A 21850-nucleotide genomic window follows, 5' to 3' on the forward strand; every position below is an offset into this window, starting at 1 on the left:
GTTTGGAAGCTCTGCATACCACAAACATGAGCCAGCATTTTCCAAATAACCAATGCATGATGTTACAGACCGTACATGGGCAAAGCATCCACTCAGGGTGCAAGGCAGAGCAATGCATTTAAAGTAAGAGGGTCCCAAAACTTCACTGATAAGATTTCCTTTCCACATGTGGTGCCTGCGTGGCTCAGTGGGTTAAACCTCTGCCTTCGGTTCAGGTCATGATCTCGGGGTCCTGGGATCGAACCCTGCATCGGGTTCTCTGCTCAACGGGGAGCCTGCTTCCCCCTCTCTCTCTCTGCCTGCCTCTCTGCCTACTTGTGATCTCTCTCTATCAAATAGATAAATAAAATCTTAAAAAGATTTTCTTTCCACAGTGCAGCTCACCTTGAAGAAGCAACCATTTGTTGGGGGCACCTAGCTGGATTGGTTGGTGGAGTGCCCCACTCTTGATCTCAGGGTTGGGAGATTGAGCCCCATGTTGGGCATAGAGACTACTTAAAAATAAAATCTTTAAAGAAAGTAAAAAAGAAACTACCATTTGTTGAATTGTGAGGTAGTGTCAAAGAAGGATTCCCACAATGATCTGTAAAGGTGATTAATACACTTGTCCCTCTTCCAGCTACTTATTCGATTAAGTCCCAAGTTTGTCCTATAAACCTTCACCAGAACAACATATCACAATACTCTGAATGCAAAAGCAGGTACGGAATCCAACTGTCTTCTATTAAGCCAGACATTAAGGAGATGTGCAAATATATATAATAATGACACCCAGCTCACTATTTTTAAAAAATATAGCTATTTTCCATGAAAATACATGATCTATATTAACACCAGTGATTTTATTATTGTTACCTTAAAATGAATTAATAAATACAGGTTTTTAAAATGTCTCACTCTTGATCTATAATACAGCAAATATTATTACCTATAACCCACATAAATAAAGGCTCTTAGGCTGCTCACATTTTTTTAGAGAGTAAAAAGGTCCTGAGATCAAAATTCTGGAATGTGGAGAAATAATGATCCCACTGCTTGCCTCTGCCTCCCTCTGTCTCTGCCTCTCTGTCTCTGTCTTAGTCTCTGTCTCTCTTGCTTTCATATAGCCTCTGCCCCCCATTTACACCAACCTTATCCTTGAACCCCTGCCCTCCATCTGGAAGCTTCCTTCCTCTCCCTTCTACCCAACTTCCCTTTCATAACACCTTCAACCTTAATACCTCACTCCCTCGCTTTCCACAGATTCTAGATTCAAACCATGAAGTACATTCCTCCAGACGGCCTCCCTTTCTCCATCCACTCTTATCGGCCTCACCTCAAACTCCCTTTCTAATCTCCCATAATTCTTTCATGGACAAGCTGTCTGTTGCTTCTAGCATTTATGGGGCCACACATGCTCCTCATCTTTGCTCAACAACTTCTCAAAAAGTCTTTATTTGCCGCTACAATGAGACATGACTGTGTCTGTGCCCAGAATTGTGCTTCTTATTTTCCAAGGCATTCGAGGCTCTTCCAGACCCTCCTGACCCGGCCGAGGAGCCAGCCTCACCCAAGGGAGGAGGAAGTCATGGGTGCAATGGAACGAGCTTGGGCTCGGAGACAGGCACCTCTGGGTCAGATCCCAGCTTTGCCACACATTAACTAAAAGGCTGCTTCGAGCAGTGCACTCCATCTCTCTGAACTGCAGATCCCTCCTGTATAAAGCTCATGAGGATAATACTACTAACCCTATGGAGTTCTTATGGAAATTAAATCAGAATATGCATATATAGCAGAGAGTAAGCGCCCATGAAGATTCGCTGTTATCAGAGAGAAATAGAGGGCAATCAATAAATGTGAGTTTTTCCAAACCAGTTGATTATTGTCTCGAACATTATAAGTTAAGGTAAATGATAACCTAGATCATGAGTTCTCAGACTTTTCACATACAGTAGAATCACTAGGGCGGCTTATCAAATATAGGGAGGCCCCCAGAAATTCCTGCGTAGTAGTTTATGGGTGGGGTTTGCACACACATATTTTTAACTAACTCCGAAGCACACTAAACACTGGCTCAGATAGTTCCTGAATTTTCCTGACTCTCACAACATCCTATTAGTTTACGAGATTTCCCGGTTCTCAAAAACCTGCCCAATTTGTACTTGGCAATACTTAATATCACATATTTTCTTAAAAAAAAAAAGATTTTATTTATATATTTGAGAGGGAGAGAGTGAGTGAGTGGGTGGGGGATGAGCAGGGAGCCTGACATGGGGCTCAATCCCGGGACCTCAGGATCATGACCTGAGCCATAGGCAGCCCCTTAAGTGGCTGAGCCACCCAGGCGCCCCAATATCACACATTTCATATATATTATACGTATCAAGTGGCTGGCTTGCAGTGTTTTGCCAAGATGTCCCTGAGCTCCCCCCAACCTCCTTCCCGTTTAGCAGAGTGAGGAGTGCAGGGCTGCTGAGATAACTTGGGTCCGATGTAATGTTGCAGAACCTTTCCTTCTTTCTTTTTAAAGTGTGGACAGCCACGCTTCACGAGGCTGCTGTGGGACTCATGCAGGCTAATGTGTGTGAGAAACCGTCCAAATGCTACTTTTAATTATTTGCTTTTGTGAAAAGCCCAGTTGCCTATCCAAGAAAAAAAAGTCTCTCCTCTCCAAGGCTTCCTGTGTTTTGGAGGTAACTGTCCCAACTCTGAGGACACAGCTGGCTTAGGGTGGGCTGAGGGGACGCTAGTGACTGGCTTTCTGCCCCATGTTCCCTCTCATATCCAGCCTTGACCAAACTTAGCCTCTGCACAGGCACGGTCCCTACGCAGCCTTCTCAAATGTGCTCAGGGCTTTGGAAGCCAATCGTCTTGTTTTTCTTTTCTCTCTAGTTCATCCCCTGGACTTGCTTGATGTACCTTGACCTGGAGGATTCCTTATGTAATCTGGATGCTCCTTCACTTTGCCTCCCGTGGGTACAACGAGGTCACTGTGATCTGTGTGTCTGGTTCCTGGTACCGGAGGGATAGCTCGCTGCTGGGAACTTGAGGCCACTGTCCCCCTTCCTCCCTCCCCTTACCCGCATCGTGGGTCCTCCCATCCATCTCAGGCACTGCTTGGGGCTTGCAATGCTCTCAGGAATCTCTTTGCTTCTCTCATCTGCTGATGCTGCTTGCCTCTTGGCTGTGCCCCCATCATCTCTCTGCTCAGGCTGCCTCTCGGAGGGTGGCCTTCGTGGCTCGCTGGGCATGGGCAAGGCCATTAGCCGAGTATCTGCAAAATGGGAGAGGACAAGCCTCCTCTTCCTCTGTGACACCTGTACCCAGCTGCTTGAACCCCTAGCTCTTTAAATGGTGCATGTACATGGCCTTTTCTTTGCAGAAGCATCTAGGCCACTAAGAAGACTGGACCAAGGGAACCTCGTGTTAGCCTTGTTCTGTGCTGAACCATCTCTGCTGTGGCTCAACTCCTGTGTCTAGACTGATTCCAAAGGGTGCTGCATTTTCCCTTTGGGATCTAGACCCTGAAGTTTTACCACTGCAATCTGACCTCCTTGAAGACCCCATTAATGTCACCAGCTATGCCCATGTTTGTCCAAATCCCAACCTGTTTTCTCAGGAAGCTTCATAACGCTGCATAAACCAGTTGACACAGTTAGACTTTGAGCAGTAGGGGGTGCGGGGAACCCAAAGGCTCATCCCAGACATATGGTTATACCTAGAAAGCGGGCTATGTGGCAAGATCCTCTGTCCTACTCTTCGTGTGAGGAGCACATTTTGGTAGCTTCAAGGGTCGGAGTCGGCAGTGGGGGGTGGGTGGTAAGGAAAGTGATTTGGCCTTGCCTATGTGAGAAAAATTTATTCTTTCTTTCCTTCTTTGTTCTTTTCTTCCTTTCTTGTTATTTATCTATTTCTTTGGAAGATAGCCTCATAGGGTAAATGTTGAAGAGAGAGGGAAGCTTTGAAGCGTTCTCTAGACAGAGGTGAAGAAGGAAGCTGGGGGTGCATAGAAGCAGGAGAAGCCCCCTTACTGAGTGGATGGGCCCGGACCTTTTGTTCCCACAGGCAGGGTGTGAGCTGACCAACGATGGCCCGTCATGGCGCCTTCCCCAGATGTCATGTGGTGCCACTGAAGAGCAGTGGTCCAGGGGCAGGAGAAAGGGAGAGAGCGTGCATGGCGTGAGGGTGAAGAGAGGGAACCTGTTTCCAGATTGGTTTTGAGGATGAAACAAAGGAAGAATTAAGAAGAGCCTCCAGCCAGTCCTCAGAATTACTGTGTTAACCTCGGGCAGCTAGAACACAGGTGACCCTTCTCTGCGAGGAGAAGCCAGCAGAGGGCCATCCGTTCATTCCCTCATCCCACATAGGCCTCCAACACTCACTTGCCAGCCCATCTCTATCAAGGCACCGGCAATGGATATGCCCGGTTGGTGTCTGGGGTCAGTGCAAAGCTCGAAGGAAAAACCTCCCATCCCTCCCAGCACAGAGTATGTGTCTGGATCAGGAGCGGGCCATCAGATGGGAGGACAAGGGTCTGGGAGCCCATGCTGAGAAAAAACAGGTGGGAGCCAAAGAAGGAGGAGATGCCAAGAAAGGAGGGAAATGAAGAGCAATGACTGTGCGGTCCTGAGGCTAATTGCACAGCTAACAATGATCGGGACGGTGGGAAGGGGCCCTGGTTTGGAAGGAAAGATAACAAGCTCTGCTCTAGACAAGTTTGTGGCAGGGGTGGGAAGGTCAACCAAATAGAGATCTTCTGGACAGTAAGAAATATGAGCTAGGAGAGGGCCAAAGGGTCAGGGTTGGGGTTGGGGTTGGGTAGCCCCAGGATAATGGGAGCAAAGCGGGGCTGGGAAGATGGTTCATTCATTGAGTGCGTCCCACGTGCCAGGCAGAGCTGAGACCTGAAGATATTTACTGTGATGAATCTGGCAGAGAAGGCGTCCTGAGTGATTTGTGTGGAGGGAGAGAGTAAATGTCAAGTTAGGAGCTGGATCAGGGGAAGAGTGTGTGTGGGACTGTGGGGTCAGCCTGGGATCCAGGAGGCCAGGAGGGGGATGGATAGCATGAGCGATCGGGGAGGGCCTGAGCTAACCTGCATGGAACAGGGAATCCAAACAGCAGTGGCCCTCATCAAGCCGGGGTTTGTTAGGGTCTCACACAGTGAGGACCAAGGTTGCGACCGCCCAACCCTGGTGCGGGGGCTCTACCGAGTCACAGGATACCCAGGCAACCTGCCCTTCAGGCCACATTGGCAACTGCTGGAGTCATGCGAGCCAAGGGTCAAGCACAGTCCTCTGCCACCCAGTTCTGAACCCTGTGTCTCTTCCTCCTCTGGTTTAAAAGCTGTTTTTCAAAGAACATTCTGTGGAGCCCTAAGGAACCGTGGAAGTACCTCAGGGCCAGCTGAGGAGGTCACGGGGCAGGCCAAGGGGTCTGGTCCTCAGGGCACTTGGCCATATGTTAAACAAGGCATACGTTTTTATATATTATATATGACGATATATGTTTTAAACATCTCCTGAGAAAGCACCTGGAAAACAGGTGGTCCGAATAGCTCTTTCTTAGCACGAGCAGGGGTCATATGCTGAGACTGTCACTGTCAGATGGTGCTCTACCCAGGCTCCTAGCTGGTGTGTGTGTGTGTACATGTACACACGCGATAGCAAGCGTGTGACACACGTGTGAGTGTGAGCACTCACTCACCTGCCTGTCTCTTAGGACTAGGAACCTTTGTCCCCAAGTGACCAGAGCCCATCCCTCTTTAAAAGCTCAGCATCCTGTCACCCCCAAAGCATCCCCTCCCCATTTCAAATCTGGGGTCTTCTTTTAGATTTTCGGCCTGCAATGCGGTATCTGTTGAAAGTTCATTTAGGAACTGTAGCTGCAGGGGATGTGAGGTGGAGAGGGAGGGGGAGAAAGTAGCCCAGAGGAGAGGCTCAGCGTGCCAAGAAGGGCTTGCTTGCAGGGAAGAAAGCTGGTGGGACTGAGTGGGGTGGGAAGTTGGGGGTGAGGGGGTGGGAGGAGGTTCCACGTGTAAGACTGCGGTCCCCGCTGCTCATTAGTGCTGTCCCTTGGGAGAGAGAGGGGCAGGGCCCTCACGTTGTTGTTTAAAGAGTAATTTCTGTGTCTGATGCTGTTCCAGGGGCTTTTCTGTAACATTTGATCTCATTTTGCAGAGCCGGAGATCGTGCTCTGTTCACATATGAAGTCTGCGGCCAGAGCCAACAGAGAGCACCTGTAAGGTGCCTTACACACCGGAAGATGTTGTCCACGTGCATGGGTGGTTGTCCCTGGCTAGCTTTGGCTGACCAACGTCGAGCCCAAGAAAACTAGCTCACCTTCCTTCCGCACCCAGCATGCTGAGGAGAATGAGGGGGAGAAGGCCCAGCACCAAGTCTACCTTCCAAGCGAGTGATAAGATGCCCGGGTTGCAAAGGGAGCCTCCGGACAAGCAGTACAGAGAAATAAACAGACTTGGATTTAAATCTTGGAGGTGCTGTTGGACCTCAGGCTGGTTACTTAGTCTCTCCAAGCCTTAGTTTGTTCATCTGAATAATGGGTTCTATAACAGGACCCACCTCACGGGGTTGTCTTGAGGAGTAAGTAGGTGAATGGATGCAGAGAACTTGGCACTGTTTGTCTCATAGAATAGGCCTGGTAGCTCTTAGCTTTGGTTATTATGGTTTACAAGCAGGGAAACTGAGGCCCACTTCCCCAAATCCCCACCTGGGAGAGAAAATGAGAGTGAGCCTTTATGACCAGAGGAAGGTTTGGGATAGAGTTTCCCATCCCAGGTTTCACTTCCCAGTCAGGCAAGGTGGATTCAGCTTCCCTTTCCTCAGTGCCCCCTGCCATCCTCCCTTGGTGAAGGGCCTGTTTTCACTTTGGGCTGTGAGAATAGCAGCTAACAAACCCTTTCCATCCCAAATTTCCAATTTTAGTCATTTGTAATCATCTCAGAGTTTACCCCATAGGGATGAGGTTTCCCTTATTTTGTCACAGCTCGAACATATGATCTTTTAAAGTCTTTTTATCCTTAACTTTGAAAAAAAACCATCATATTATTTTTGCGGCAGGTCAGCCCAAATGAGTGGATATGGGGGGCACGTAAGTAGGTTTCTTTGCTGGTCGATGTACCTGGAACACTTAGACACTGGGTTTAAGACAATGTCCTGTGGCACTGGTGGCTGGTCCCAGTGTGGAGACACCCCCAACCCCCACTGGGGCAGTGAGCCTGACAGACGTACCAGGATAGAGTATGAGAGGTGTGGGGTAGGTGGGGTGCTGTCACTTAGGGGCATAGGTCTTTCAGCAGCATGATTATGGTACTTTCCACAGGACTGAAATATGGGGGGGGGGGGTCTCTGGAACCTTCCTAAGAGGATGGATTTGAGTGAAAAAAATCTCTTGCCATGTGACTTCAAAAGGCCCCAGGGAAATGTAACTTATTGACTCGCATTAATCATTAACATTCAGACCCAGAAGAGTTTATAGGACCCGTGGTGTTGGATTCTGGGATGGGCAGGAGGTGGTGGGGCCGAGGGAAGAGCTGGGCCTGAGCCTGGCAGGCCACGTTTGGGCCCACTGACACCCCGTTAATTTGGGGGAGAGGAACACCTAACAGAGGGGCATAGAAGCCATTGGATGGGCAGACTGTGTGTGGGCTTCACTTTCTCCTTGGCCCTGTCTAGTGTTTTCTAGGGGGAGGGCCTGGAGACAGAGGTAGGTTATATTGTGGAAGGGAGGAGAAGGGAGAGAAATTAGGATATTATATAAAGGGCCGTAGGTTAAAGGGAAAAATCTAGAAGACATAATCTGAAAGAATTTGATGGAAAAAACCAAGGGTTTCAGAAAATAGCACAAAGACAAGCAAGTACTGAGTGTGCTCAAGACGCAGGGAGAGGCACTAACCAGAGCTCTGGACAGGAGCGGCTGGGGACCAGGTGACTGCCTTCCTAGAGGTCCCTTGACATCTGTGTCTGATGTGGCTGAGGAGCTCCTAGGGGCCGGAAGAACCTTTCAGACGCACTTGAGGCCGGCTTTGAGCTCTGTCTCCCACACTCACCATCTCATCCCCAGGGCACTCGACTCCCAGGACGAAGGCCAGGACTTCCATGTGGAACATCTCATCTTTGGGGCGGGTGGGTGGGTCCCTGCCCCACACCCAGAGCCTGAACGCAGAGAACAAAGGGATGCTGTAGGCATCCTGGCTTGGATCAGCCAGGGTTCTTTCCTCTCTTCTCGGGTCTCCAACCATCACCCTCTGTATTTAAATAAGCTGACAAGGTAAAGCCACATGGACAGCAGCAACTAAATGCTTTAATCTCGGTGGCTTGAGTCTTACTAACGTGTGGGTTCAGGTGACGACTCCTTAATAATAGTTTAGATGTTGCCACTTTCCGGCTCCCCTCAACTCAGCCACTGACGCTCTTGGGAAGTGAGCCATTGTGGGCTCTGCACTCAGTGGAGGGAGATCTCAAAGCCAAGTCGCCTGTACTGCTGAAAGATCAGAATTTACCAGAATCCTTCTCTCAGTTTCCAAACACACAGACCATTTTTTTTTTCTCCTTGTATCCTCCGGAGAGCTAAGTTGGGACAAGTCCCCAAAGTAACAAAACTGCCACATAACCACACCACCGTGAACTCACTAACCCTTGGTACTGCCACTGAGTCTGACTCCCTTTGACTTTCTTCCCAAGGTGAATTATCTCATGAGGGCGCTGTCATTCTTTCTCACATACGGGCCTCCGTAAAGAACTACCAAACAGCTCACTAGACATGTCTGTTTATGTATAAACTCTTACAGACTCAGTTCAACATTTTTCTGAGGAGTATAGCACTCGGCTCTGAGAAAGGATCTGGATAGCTTCCTGGGAGACGGGTTATTTCTCAAGTCCAGCTACCAGATTATACCCGAGCATCTGCTCTGGCCCCGCTAGAACACCCTGCTGTTCCCATTAGCAGCATCAAAACTGGGCAGGAAGCCCAGGGCCGGAGCTTTCCTGAGGATCAACTCTGCTGAGAATGGGCATCAAGAAGAGTCATTCAGACTTATCTCGGTGCCCCTGTGAGGACCAGACCCTCTTCCTACTCCACAGCTGAGTAAACCAGTTCTGGGACAGCACATACTCCTAAGTCCCCACACCATGTTACCCTAGCCCATCACTCAGGATCTCCTGGCTTTGTGGAAACTCTCTCTTCTCGATTCTGCACAGGGGAATATCAGGGTCCTAGAAGGGAGGCAGATTTGCTTTAATGCAAGAAAGCTGTAACCACAGACCAACATGGGTGTTCCAGAGAAAAGGTAAACATCTTTTTTCAGATCCCTGAAGTCTCACAAAGTCTTTTCTTCCTTGATCGCTTCTTACCTGTGGGTCAGGCCTATGTCCCTCATTGGATCCTTGTCATCACACCTCTAATGGCTCATGCTTTTTCCTCTCTTTTCTTTCTTTCTTTCCCTCTACCCCTTCCTCCATCCTTCCCTCTCCTTCTGTCCCTTCCCTCTCTTTCCTTATTAATTAAATACTTACTATATGCCTCACACTCTGCTGGGTTCCAGAGGGATGAGAGATGGGTAAGACATTGTCCTTGCCCTTGAAGGGCAAGCACATCATACAGTGGGGAAGGCAGATGTGTACACAATTAACTATAATAAAATATGGTGAGCAGTATAATGGAGATCTGCCCAAAGTGTCATGGGAGCACAGAGGAGGGAGCGAAGGAGCTGCCTCAGAGGTCATGAGGAGAAGCTTCGCTGAGAAGGTGATTTCTGAGTTCCCTTTTGGAGAGCGAATAGGAATTTTCCAGATGAACAAAGATGGGAAGGGCACATTCCCAGCAGGGAATAATGGGAGTCTGATGGGGTCAGAGTGAAATTGTGGGTTGTTGTAAGGGATGCAGGAGGATTTTGAAAGGTGGCTCATGATCAGGATGCAATGGGACCTGAGTGTCAAACTCAGGGGCTGATATTTTATTCCCTATGTGTTGAAGAACCACACACAAAATCTTTCTTTAGATGACTTTTTTTGGGGGGGAGGGCGTCTGGCAAGGCTAACAAAGCGAGGCTTAAGGTGAGCAGGGTAAATATCTATGAAATAGTGTTTAATCGAAATCAACTGATCAAGGACTTGTTGACAGCTAGCGTGTGTGTGCCAAGGTCAGTGTTAGATGCTGAGACACTGAAGGAACATGGCGATTCTTTACAGGAGGCTGGGGTGATTCACACTTGGAGAACTTTGAGCGGGGGAGAGGGAGTACAGTACAGGATCATGTGTTTGGGTGGCTGTGAATCAAAGATGGGAGAGAGCAGAGGAAGCTGGCAGGCTTCCTGTAGGAGGCGGGTCTGAAGGATCAGTGAGAGCCCATTCTTTGTCGGGAAGCCACATGAGCAAAGAATTGCATTGAGCATGCGGGGACAGTGGAGATTCTGACCCACCTGGACAGAGCCTGGGATGCCGGGAAAGAAGGTGGATACAGAGGTGGGGCCAGATGAAGGAGGGCCTCTGAGGGTGGGGGAAGGTGGTATGGAAGAGAAATCTTAAAGCCCTTCTAGGAAAGCTCTTCCTCTGTAGCCCTTAGTGTGGATGTCTTTTATAACATCCTCACACATGACCATCAATCTTCGTTGGAACACATACAGAGACAGGAGCAGGTAATTTCATCTTCAAATGTCTCTGACCGTGCAAAGTTCTACCAAAATCTGGCTGATTATGTCTCGTGTCCACTGGTTCCAAAGTCCTCCTCTGTGTCCGTTAGTATTTCTCCTTTGGCTATAGAGTAGAGCACTTCAGATTTTCAAATTGAGCTTAAACTTTTAGCCTCCCTTCCTCCCTGTTGGAAACTCTCAATTTCTTCCACTGTCCTCCCACAGGAGGCTTTGCCTGGAGATTCCTGCCGGTTTTGACGGGTGCTAAATGGTACTCCCCTCAGCCTTGACTTTCCTTAGAAGTGGGGTCTGCTTAGTGTGAGGCCCTCTGGACACAACAGAGTGGGGGTGACCGGCTCCTGTGAAATGACTTAGTGGCAATGGGGTTTTGTGGAGATGAGTCAGACCTCCGGGTTCAGGATGGATGGGGATGGTTAGACTTGTGGCAGGTTAAACTTGACTCCTTGGCAAGACTCCAGGCACAAGAGCTAGATCACAGTGAAGTCAGGACAAGGGATGAGTAGGAAAGAGAGAATCCAGGGGACACGTGAAAACTTTGATAATGAAAAAAGAGACAATGATGACTCTTGTTTTCTGATCCAGGAAGCCTGAGCAAATGGCAGTTGCATGGGCAGAAATGGGTGCTAGGAAGGGCAGCTGACAAAAGGCAGTGATACTGAATGGGCCACAAGAGCAGGGTACCTATGCCGAGGTGCCCTGGAAGTGGCTTCAAATGTGCCCTCAGAGCCCAGGAGAGTGGTTAGACTAGAGAGATCGGCTTGGAGTCTCGAAAGCCAGGAACCTTTGTAGGGAGTGAAAATACACAGGGAAAGAATGAGCCATCAAGAAAGACACCCATGGAAAGTCTACTGTGTGCAGAGTGGAGGAACGAAAGGTACCCATGAGGGATACAGAGCAGTGAGCTGTCAGAAGTAGAGCAGTGTTGACGAAGCCAAAGGAGCAGAGGGTTTCCAGAAAGAGGGAGTGGTCAGTGACAGCAAATGCTCAGGAGAACGAAGAAAATGAGGCCACCCAGTTTGCCCACAGGGAGAGGGGGATCAGCTTTAGTGGGGTGGTGGGGGGCCAAAGAAACTTGGAGGAGATTCAGAAAGGACCGCGTGTCTGGTGACCCTCCCCACTGCCCATCCTGGAAGAGCCGAATTGCCCCCACTCCCCTCCACCCACCACTGGCCCCACCGGCTACCTTCCTACCTTGTTTCCCCATTGCCGGTGGCCGAGCCAGCCAGCCAGAGCCAGTGGTCTCTTCGAGTGGCATGGCTGGGTCACTTCCCCAGGGCAGGAGGCCAGGCAGGCTCACGGCAGGGTGCTGTCCCTCAGGGGAAGCCAGGCCGCCTCAGACCACCCAGCTCTCCTGGGAGAGCAGCAGGAGCCGACAAACACCAGCACAAGGGAAGGGTGAAGGTGTTGCTCTGGCAGTGACAGCCTCACAGGCCCCGGGGACACCGCTGAACGGCCCCCCATCTATTTTCCTTGACATCTGAATGCTGTGGTTTCCAGAGGGCAGAGGGCGAGCTCAGAGAAGCACCACCTCTTCCTGGTCAGCCCTTTCCTTACCAGGGCTCTTTGACTTGGCCCTGCCCCCTCCCACCTCCCCCCACGCCCCACACCCCCCACACCCCACACCTGGTGCCTCCCATGAATGCCCTACTCCTGCTCTCCTCAGCACTGAGTAGCCATGTCTCCCCTTGTCTGTCAGCTTCTCCCTTCCCAGGAGCTCATTCCGGGCTCCACCAGGGGCACACGCATCTGCTGAGGATAAGGGGCTCTTGTTGAGCTTTCTCAGCAGAGACCCCAGAGTTCTAGCAGCCGGGGAGGCAGGTTATGCCAACCCTGCTTCTCCCAAGATGCACCGGGAGCCTGGGAACCAGGAGGGAGGGAGGAGGCTCAGCTGAGGAGCTCAGGATTTAATTCTATGCATCATTAAGTAGTCCTCTGAAAGTAGTGTCCCTCTATACATCATCCATGCTTAGTAAACAGCACGCTGACATTACATTAGCGGCTGGAAATGAATTTTCTCTTTTATAGGGAAATTGAGAATCCGCCAAGAAGAAAGAAAGAAAGAAGAAAAAAAAAACCTCAAAACCAATTATCTAGGCATTTATGAGTTCCACCCTGGTCCCTCTCTCTCTCCTCTCTCACTCAGATGCAAAGAAGCATTTAATATTTAATATATTAAGAAAAGAAAGAAACTTTGATAAATTATGTGGAATCTGGCATTAATTCCGTCTGCCCCTCCTTACTTCCTCATTCTCCCCTCCTGAAAACCCACGCTTGGTTCTAGCTGACATTTAAATGGATTAAGGTGTTCAGGTTTCCTTAATAGTGTTGACATTTTGGAAATATTTCTGGCTTTTTTTCCCCCTCTCCTCGAAATAATAATAATAAATAAATATTGGAATGGATCTTCGCCTCTGCTCGACAGGCAGGCTCTGGCTCTGTCCTGCTCTCCAGCACAGACACAATTTATATCTTCCATTCCTGTTTACAAGATTAAGGACAGAGAGAAGTCAAAGTCTTCCTTGGAAGACAAGGGGCCAAGTGTGGGAGTGGGGGGATGGTGACAGGCCAGGGAGGAATTTTGCCGATCACTAAGTTACTTCCTGGGGCCTCCAACCCCTTCCCTTCTTCCTGGAACTTGGGGAGACTGTCTGCCTCTCTCCTGGCCCCTCTCTTTCCACCCCTGGCTCAATGGTCCTTCCTTTGTGTGGTCTTACTGTTCTTCCTCTAGGTAATGTGTGGCTTGCTTCATCTGTAGACCCGTCCTCGCATGCCAGACAGATGCACCTGAGAATGCTCTCCCATTTGAAAACATAGCCCTGTGGTCTGTTTGGAACACAGAGAGAAGGGATGGGATTCACTTCTGTCTTTCTACTCTTCTTTGGAATTATTTGAGCAGCCTCTCTTGCACTGTGCTGCCATTGTTCCCATGTCTAGACACCACCGTCCCTGAGTGTGGATCTTTGTCTGCCTTATCTCTGTATCCCACCTCCTAGCACAAAGCACATACATAGTAGGTATTTGGAAATGTTTATTTAGTAGAAAGCAGACAGAAAGGAAAGGGAGGAAAAGTGGAAGGGAAGGAAGAGGAAAAGTAAAGAAGAAGACTACCAGCATTTGGAAATCTTCCTTGGTTGACATCCTCAAAGCCCTGATGTTCTGTGTGGTCTCCAGATTAACTCAATCAGCAGACATATGGACCTGCGTGACACCCATCTCTGTGATCATTTTTGCCCACAGGTTTCCCACGGTCTAATGGCGGTTGTTTTTTGCCCTCATAGAAGGTAGAAATATTTGTAAAGAACCCAGTGTTCCTCAGAGATGTCTTTATGACTAGCAACTAGAAGGAGATTAAATCAGATGGCCCTAGAGATTAACCTCTGTATTAATAGTACAGGCTACTTTATCTCCCAAGACTCAGTTTTCTCATATAGAAAATGGGGCGATAATCCCCATCTGAGGGCACAATTATGACCATTATGAGCATACAAAGGCTCACGGATTAAGGCAGTGTTAGCATACAGTGAGTGGTCCACAAGTCTTAACTCCTGGGTTGTTGCTGCTGTTGCTACGCATTCATCCAGCAGCTGAAAACGGAGCGCTTTCACCAACCAGGATGAACTAGCCAAGATTTGAGACCAACCCAAAAAGGGAGATAGCATCAGAACCTGTTGTGAATTCTAGCCTGGTCTCTTCCCCAAGTTTTGCTTTCACTTTCGACTGCAAACAAGTATTTGACCTATAAACAAAATAAAACAATTTGAATGGATTTTTAGAAAAAGAGTTTCCGGCAGTAACTGTTAGAAGGATTTTAACTGAGTTCTGACCACTGCGTCGGAATTAACATAGGATCGATGCAGACAGGGCCCTGAGTGATGAGAAGCACGGTTAATTCCACCCAAGGTTCACACTTCCCCATGGATGACTTCCCCACCCTCCTCTTTCATCTCTCTGCATTTCTGTACCTCTTCCTGGCCGCGTCCTGCCTGTCTCTTCCATGAAGCATTGATGTATTTTCCAGGGATAAAGACCAGAGAAGAAAATGTCTTCTCGAATGTCCTATTTCCACAAAGCTGACTTTTATTTAATCTTCCAAAGATATCCCAGCCCAAAGTTTATGGAGCTGATTTCTCCCCCTGGGAGGCCCTCTAGGGGGCCTCAGCAAGGCTTCAGGCTCCGTTTCAATTGCTTTTTTACATCTTCACCATAGTCAGCCTAGAGCCTACTTTGTATTTTTGCCCTTTCTTCTGATTTTGAGATCCCTACTCTGCCAATCTATTCATACTCGAGTTTTGAAGTTGTTGACTTTAGATTCACTACTTTTAATAGTCTGCCTCTCAGTGTCTGTTTCAAAAGTGTGTGTCCAGCACCTGTGATCTACTAGCTGCTCTAGTAGGTGTAGGACGAACAGAAGAATAAAACACATTTCCCTTCATCAAAGGGCCCAGAGGGCATCAAGCTTGCAAATCAGCAAACAATATCCATAATCCAAGTGCCTCCTGGAGATTGAATCAGCTTTGACTGGGGAGGTGGGATCAGGGCAAGGCATAGGGGAATTGAGAAAGAAGAGATGATTCTCCAAGCTGATGGGGGGCAGGAGGGTTGTGTTGAATTAGTATACTCATAGTCCTCTTTCTTTATTTTTTTTCTTTTTAAACATTTATTTATTTATTTGAGAGAGAAAGAGAAAAAGAGAGCTTCTGAGAGGGGAAGGGGCAGAGGGAGAGGGAGAAAGAGAATCTCAGTCAGACGTTGCATTAAGTGTGGAGCCCAACACAGTGCTTGGTCCCATGACCTTGAGATCATGAGCTGAGTCCAATGCTTAACTGACTGAGCCATCCAGGCGCCCCAGTCCTCTTTCCTTTTTTAATAAAGAGAGGTTCAATTAGGTTTATGTTAAATCAGAGGATCCTAATTTCATCTGATTGAGTGCATTCAGGAGATAAGAGAAAGAAGGTTCTGGTTGCAGATCCCTTGTTTGCCTTCTGCTTCTTCCCTTAAATTGCCCCAGAGTCTTTATTACATTCCTTCGTCTTATGTAGGCTTTGAGTTGCCCACCTCATTCCATCATCCATCTGTCCAGCTACCCATCCCCCCAGTCGGTCCTACTCTATCCGTTCCCTCACCATGTTACTCTCATGCACCTGGAGGGTTCCAGCTGCTCTGCCAGGTGCTGGCCATACAGATATCAAGAAGAGGAGCTTAGAGCTAGTACTTAAAGCTGTGACCCAGAGAGCTCAAAGACTGGTCACTCTGAGCTGTAACTGTTACTTTTCCTTGTCTGGTTCCTCTACCAAACTCATACAACACAGCCTAGATGGCACTGGTAAGGTGTAAAGACTGATATCATGAACAGCAATAGAAAGACCACAATATCAGAGAGATAGAACCCACCCCCCAGCCCCCACACCTGTAGAACCATTAAAGGCCCAGGTGTCTTGCTCCCACCATAAACAACACCATCCCAAATCCTGGCCTCCATAGATCTTTTACTTTTCTTTACAGTTGGCCTCAAATTTATGTTCTGAACAATACATTGTCCATTATCTCATATTTTTGGATTTTATAGAAATGGTATCATGAAATACGTGTATCCTTGTGCAGTTTAGCTTTTTCTCATTTTGTTCAAGAATATGTTTGTGAGGTTCCCATGTGTTGATGTTCGCATCTCTACTTTCTTTCCATGGTTATATGCTATTCTAGTGTAGGACTCTACCAAGAGTTATTTATCCATTTTCCTGTTAATGAACATTTGTTTTATTGATTTGTTTCCGGTATATTTTTCTAGGGTAGTTGTTCCGCTATGGATATTCTTTCCAATATCTCTTGCTGCACAGGCCAAGAGTTTTTTCTTGTTTTTTTTTTTTTTTTTTTTTTTTCTGTGTGTGTGTGTGTGTGTGTGTTATAGTTTTGTTTATTTGTTTTGTGGTACATACTTAGGAGTATAACTTCAGGCTTGCAGGGTATGCATATCTTCAAATGTACTAGATGATGCTGAATGGTTTTCCAATGTGGCCATGTCAATTTACACTCCCACCAGCAGCGAGAGTTTACTTGGCCACTTCTTCACCAACACTTGGTATTATCAGACTTTTAAATGCTGGGGTGTAAAATTATTTCTCATTGTGATTTTAATTTTAATATTCCAATTACCTGTGACATCGAGTGAATTTTGTATGTTTATTGGCAACTTGTATTTTCCTTTCTGGGAAATGAGGACTCATGATTTCTTTGGACTATTTCTGTTAAATTGTCTTTTTCTCACTGATTTTCAGAAATTCTATTCTGAAAATCTATTGTTGATTGTGTGTTGCAAATATTTTCTCCCAGTTTGTGGCTTTTTTTTTTTCATTTTCTTTATAGTGTATTTTGATGAACCCTTGTTCCTAATTTCAAGAGAGTCAAAATTAACCATCTTTTCTTTATGAGCTTTATTTTTTATGTTGTGTTTTAAAATAAAAGTATTTCTTAGCCTGAGATCATAAAGGTATTCCCTCCAATTTTCTTCTAAAGTTTTACAGTTTACTCTTCACATTTAAATTATTAAGCAATTTTCAATTGATTTTGTGTATGCTGTGAAATAGAATTCCAATTTATTTTTTCTTTATGGTTGACCAGCTGTCCCAGCAAGATTTGTTGAATAGTCTATTATTTCCTTGTTGATCCGTAATGCTGGTTGTGTTCTAAATTAAGTGGTGTCCATATACATGTGGATCTGCCTCTGGGTTCCATAGTCCATTTCATGGGATAATTTGTCGTTCTCAGCCTTGCTGATGGACTAGAGGATTCTGTGAAGCTCTTGCATCAAAATACTGTGAGAAGGAGTCCTAAATAATTCATTTAGTTTACAGAGATTTTTTCCTTATAGGAGATTTGAAAAGAATGCAAAAATTGAAGAAAAGGGTTAAAATCCTCCCTCTGACTCTTATTTGTATGACTTTGGGCACATTCTTAATCTTTTCCTCTTGTCAGTTTCTTCATCTGTTAAGTGGGTATAGTCATTTCAACCCAGAAGCTGCATTGAGGATTGGATTACATTTTGTATTTGAAAGCATGGGAAAGTACCTGGCATTTAGAATGGGCCCAAGGGATGTGTTTTGTAGCTCTCCCAGATTAAGGCCACATGGATATTTTCTGATAGCTCCTGTCCCAAGTGAGTCAAGTCTTAGAATTACTTCATAAGAAAATGAGACATCGGCCCCCAAATGAATTATTAGCTTCAGTTCACCAAACACTCCTCTCCAAACCTACTGACTTAGTTCCAAATTTATTTCAGAGGGCATGGGGCTGTGAAGTTTCACTGCTAAAAATGATTGAGGATAACTGGCAAATGGAGACTTGCTATGTATTTTTTTTTAAAGATTTTATTTATTTATTGGACAGAGAGAGAAATCACAAGTAGGCAGAGAGGCAGGCAGAGAGAGAGGAGGAAGCAGTCTCCCCGCTGAGCAGAGAGCCCAATTCGGGGCTCAATCCTAGCACCCTGGGATCATGACCTGAGCTGAAGTCAGAGGCTTAACCCACTGAGCCACCCAGGTGCCCTGAGACTTGCTATGTATTACTGAGTTCAGAATGGTAGATGAAAAAGAATCTCAAGCAGAGAAAGTCATTGTCAAATGTTTAAACTCTAGGCTCTGAGTCTAACTTGAAGAAAGACTTCATTACCATTTCTTGGCATCATCATCATCATCATCACCATCATCATCATCATCATCATCATAAATATAGCACTTCATAATATGTAATGCTTTTATACCATATTGTCCATTTTAGTAGATTGGTTCATCTTATTCTTATAATACCATGAGGTGGTCTGGGATTGGAAGTTGACTCTGAAAGTCTGAAAGAGGCTCAAGTTCACAGAGCAAGTAAGTGAGGTTGCTGGGACTCAAACCCATGTTGGTCAACTCAAACTCTTTTATTACCACACAAATGGGACTCTAGCTGTATGTGCAGGAACAGTTTCAAAAATGTTGTCCTATTATCCTCATATGTACATTTGTAGGTCAGATCACATAGTTCAGTTGGGGTTCAAAGAACATTGTCACTGTCTGAGCCCAGATTTTTAGCAGAACTGGGTTGGGTATTCTTCCAAACAACTGTTAAACTCTCTCAACTCGTAAAAATGCAAGAGCTTTAAGTATTATTTGTACGCAGATGGAAATATGTTCTAATGGGTTTCCTCTCATACATTTGCTATAAAGTTCTAGTTAGAGCCACGGTCCTCCAGTGGCATACTGATTTGGGGACGATGGTGAAGCTAGTTAGATACCTGCTCGGAGGCGAAGGTTCAGTTTTTAGCAGCCTCAGAGTTATAGCCTGGGCCTCCAGGCACTTGGTCTTACCAAGTGTAGCACCTTGAGAGCAGTATTTTGAGAGCAAAGGGAGTTTGACAGATGTCTGAAAGAATTCCGAGTTTCTGAGGCTCTTCTTATTTTCTCTTAATGAATCTTAAGTAGCAACTTTAAGGGTTTTCTGAATCTTTATAATTTTTTTTTAGATTTTTATTTATTTATTTGACAGACAGATCACAAGTAGGCAGAGAAGCAGGCAGAGAGAGAGAGGAGGAAGCAGGCTCCCCACTGAGCAGAGAGCCCAATGCGGGGCTCGATCCCAGGACCCTGGGATCATGACCTGAGCCAAAGGCAAAGGCTTTAACCCCCTGAGCCACCCAGGTGCCCCTCTTTATAATTCCTTTAAGGAAAAGTATTCTCTGCTAGAAAAATTCAGAGTCCTTCCTCTTTTGGACTTCCTCTCCAACTCTAGACCTATCTTTCCTAGGCCATCCTTTGGACACACAGATATTACTCTCCCTGTCCCTAATCCCAGGTACTAACCCCAAGAACATGAGGGACCTCTGTATCTACGTTTTGATGTCTTCAGCCCCTTTCTCCAACAACTCCTATTATTATCACCCCCCTTTTAACTGAAATGCTTCTTCTGACACTCTAGAAGATAGCTCTGTGGCTCGTCATGCTCTCTTTGGTGTGACCTAAAACTCAGACCATGACTTCTCTTCTTCCCTCCCTTATAGTCCATACTCAAGCAGTCACAGAGTCACATGCCTCTTCCATGTAGATGAAATCTTCCTCACTTAGGCTCAACCATGGTCTGGAACTTCACTCTGCAACTCTAGATACCTATAAAAGGCTTCACTGTGATATCCCTGTGCTCTTTTAAGCTCCCTTCTCCTCATAAATTGTGACCCTTCCCATTTTTCTTTATTTAACAATTTAACAATTGCTACCATTTTACAACAATCAAGAGTCATCTTTGACCTCTTCTTTCTTCTTCATTCTTTCTTACTCAGTAATCAAATCTTATCCATTCTTCCTTTCATAACCTCTCTTCCCATAACCTCTTCTTTCTTCTTCATTCTTTCTTACTCAGTAATCAAATCTTATCCATTCTTCCTTTCATAACCTCTCTTCCCATCTTTATTGTCAGGATTCTGCTCTAGGCTTCCAGAATCATGTTCCAGTAGCCTCCTGACTTGATTTCTCATAGACAATTCCATTGCTCTGTTGACTGATCATGTCCCTTCTCCAAGTCAAAATGCTTCCTTTTGTAAGGAGATTGAAACAGTCATCAAAAATCTCCAAACAAACAAAAGCCCAGGGCCAGATGGCTTCCCGGGGGAATTCTACCAAACATTTAAAGAAGAACTAATTCCTATTCTCCTGAAACTGTTCCAAAAAATAGAAACAGAAGGAAAACTTCCAAACTCATTTTATGAGGCCAGCATCACCTTGATCCCAAAACCAGACAAAGATCCCATCAAAAAAGAGAACTACAGACCAATATCCTTGATGAACACAGATGCAAAAATTCTCGCCAAAATACTAGCCAATAGGATTCAACAGTACATTAAAAGGATTATTCACCACGACCAAGTGGGATTTATTACAGGGCTGCAACGTTGGTTCAACATCCGCAAATCAACCAATGTGATACAACACATTAATAAAAGAAAGAACAAGAATCATATGATACTCTCCATAGATGCTGAAAAAGCATTTGACAAAGTACAGCATCCCTTCCTGATCAAAACTCTTCAAAGTGTAGGGATAGACGGCACATACCTCAATATTATCAAAGCCATCTATGAAAAACCCACCGCAAATATCATTCTCAATGGAGAAAAACTGAAAGCTTTTCCGCTAAGGTCAGGAACACGGCAGGGATGTCCATTATCACCCCTGCTATTCAACATAGTACTAGAAGTCCTAGCCTCAGCAATCAGACAACAAAAGGAAATTAAAGGCATCCAAATTGGCAAAGAAGAAGTCAAACTATCACTCTTTGCAGATGATATGATACTGTATGTGGAAAACCCAAAAGACTCCACTCCAAAACTGCTAGAACTTGTACAGGAATTCAGTAAAGTGTCAGGATATAAAATCAATGCACAGAAATCAGTTGCATTTCTCTACACCAACAACAAGACAGAAGAAAGAGAAATTAAGGATTCCATCCCATTTACAATTGCACCCAAAACTATAAGATAGATACCTAGGAATAAACCTAACCAAAGAGACTAAGAATCTATACTCAGAAAACTATAAAGTACTCATGAAAGAAATTGAGGAAGACACAAAGAAATGGAAAAATGTTCCATGCTCCTGGATTGGAAGAATAAATATTGTGAAAATATCTAAGCTACCTAAAGCAATCTACACATTTAATGCAATTCCTATCAAAGTACCATCCATTTTTTTCAAAGAAATGGAACAAATAATCCTAAAATTCATATGGAACCAGAAAAGACCTCGAATAGCCAAAGGAATATTGAAAAAGAAAGCCAAAGTTGGTGGCATCACAATTCCGGACTTCAAGCTCTATTACAAAGCTGTCATCATCAAGACAGCATGGTACTGGCACAAAAACAGACACATAGATCAATGGAACAGAATAGAGAGCCCAGAAATAGACCCTCGACTCTATGGTCAACTCATCTTTGACAAAGCAGGAAAGAATGTCCAATGGAAAAAAGACAGCCTCTTCAATAAATGGTGTTGGGAAAATTGGACAGCCACATGCAGAAAAATGAAACTGGATCATTTCCTTACACCACACACGAAAATAGACTCAAAATGGATGAAGGATCTCAATGTGAGAAAGGAATCCATCAAAATCCTTGAGGAGAACACAGGCAGCAACCTCTTTGACCTCAGCCACAGCAACATCTTCCTAGGAACATCACCA

General features: G+C 45.9%; 1 long non-coding RNA gene across 1 annotated transcript; it reads left to right on the top strand.

The window, feature by feature from the left end:
- Positions 1–8567: 8567 nt before the first annotated feature.
- LOC125109275 (uncharacterized) lies at positions 8568–14057 on the top strand. The gene is made up of 3 exons (XR_007130171.1): positions 8568–8681; positions 9198–9286; positions 12674–14057. It is a non-coding gene; the product is annotated as an uncharacterized LOC125109275 (long non-coding RNA).
- The last annotated feature ends 7793 nt before the right edge of the window (positions 14058–21850 follow it).

The sequence above is a fragment of the Lutra lutra genome, chromosome 9 (assembly GCF_902655055.1).
Source record: "Lutra lutra chromosome 9, mLutLut1.2, whole genome shotgun sequence".
In the NCBI taxonomy this organism is placed as follows: domain Eukaryota; kingdom Metazoa; phylum Chordata; class Mammalia; order Carnivora; family Mustelidae; genus Lutra; species Lutra lutra.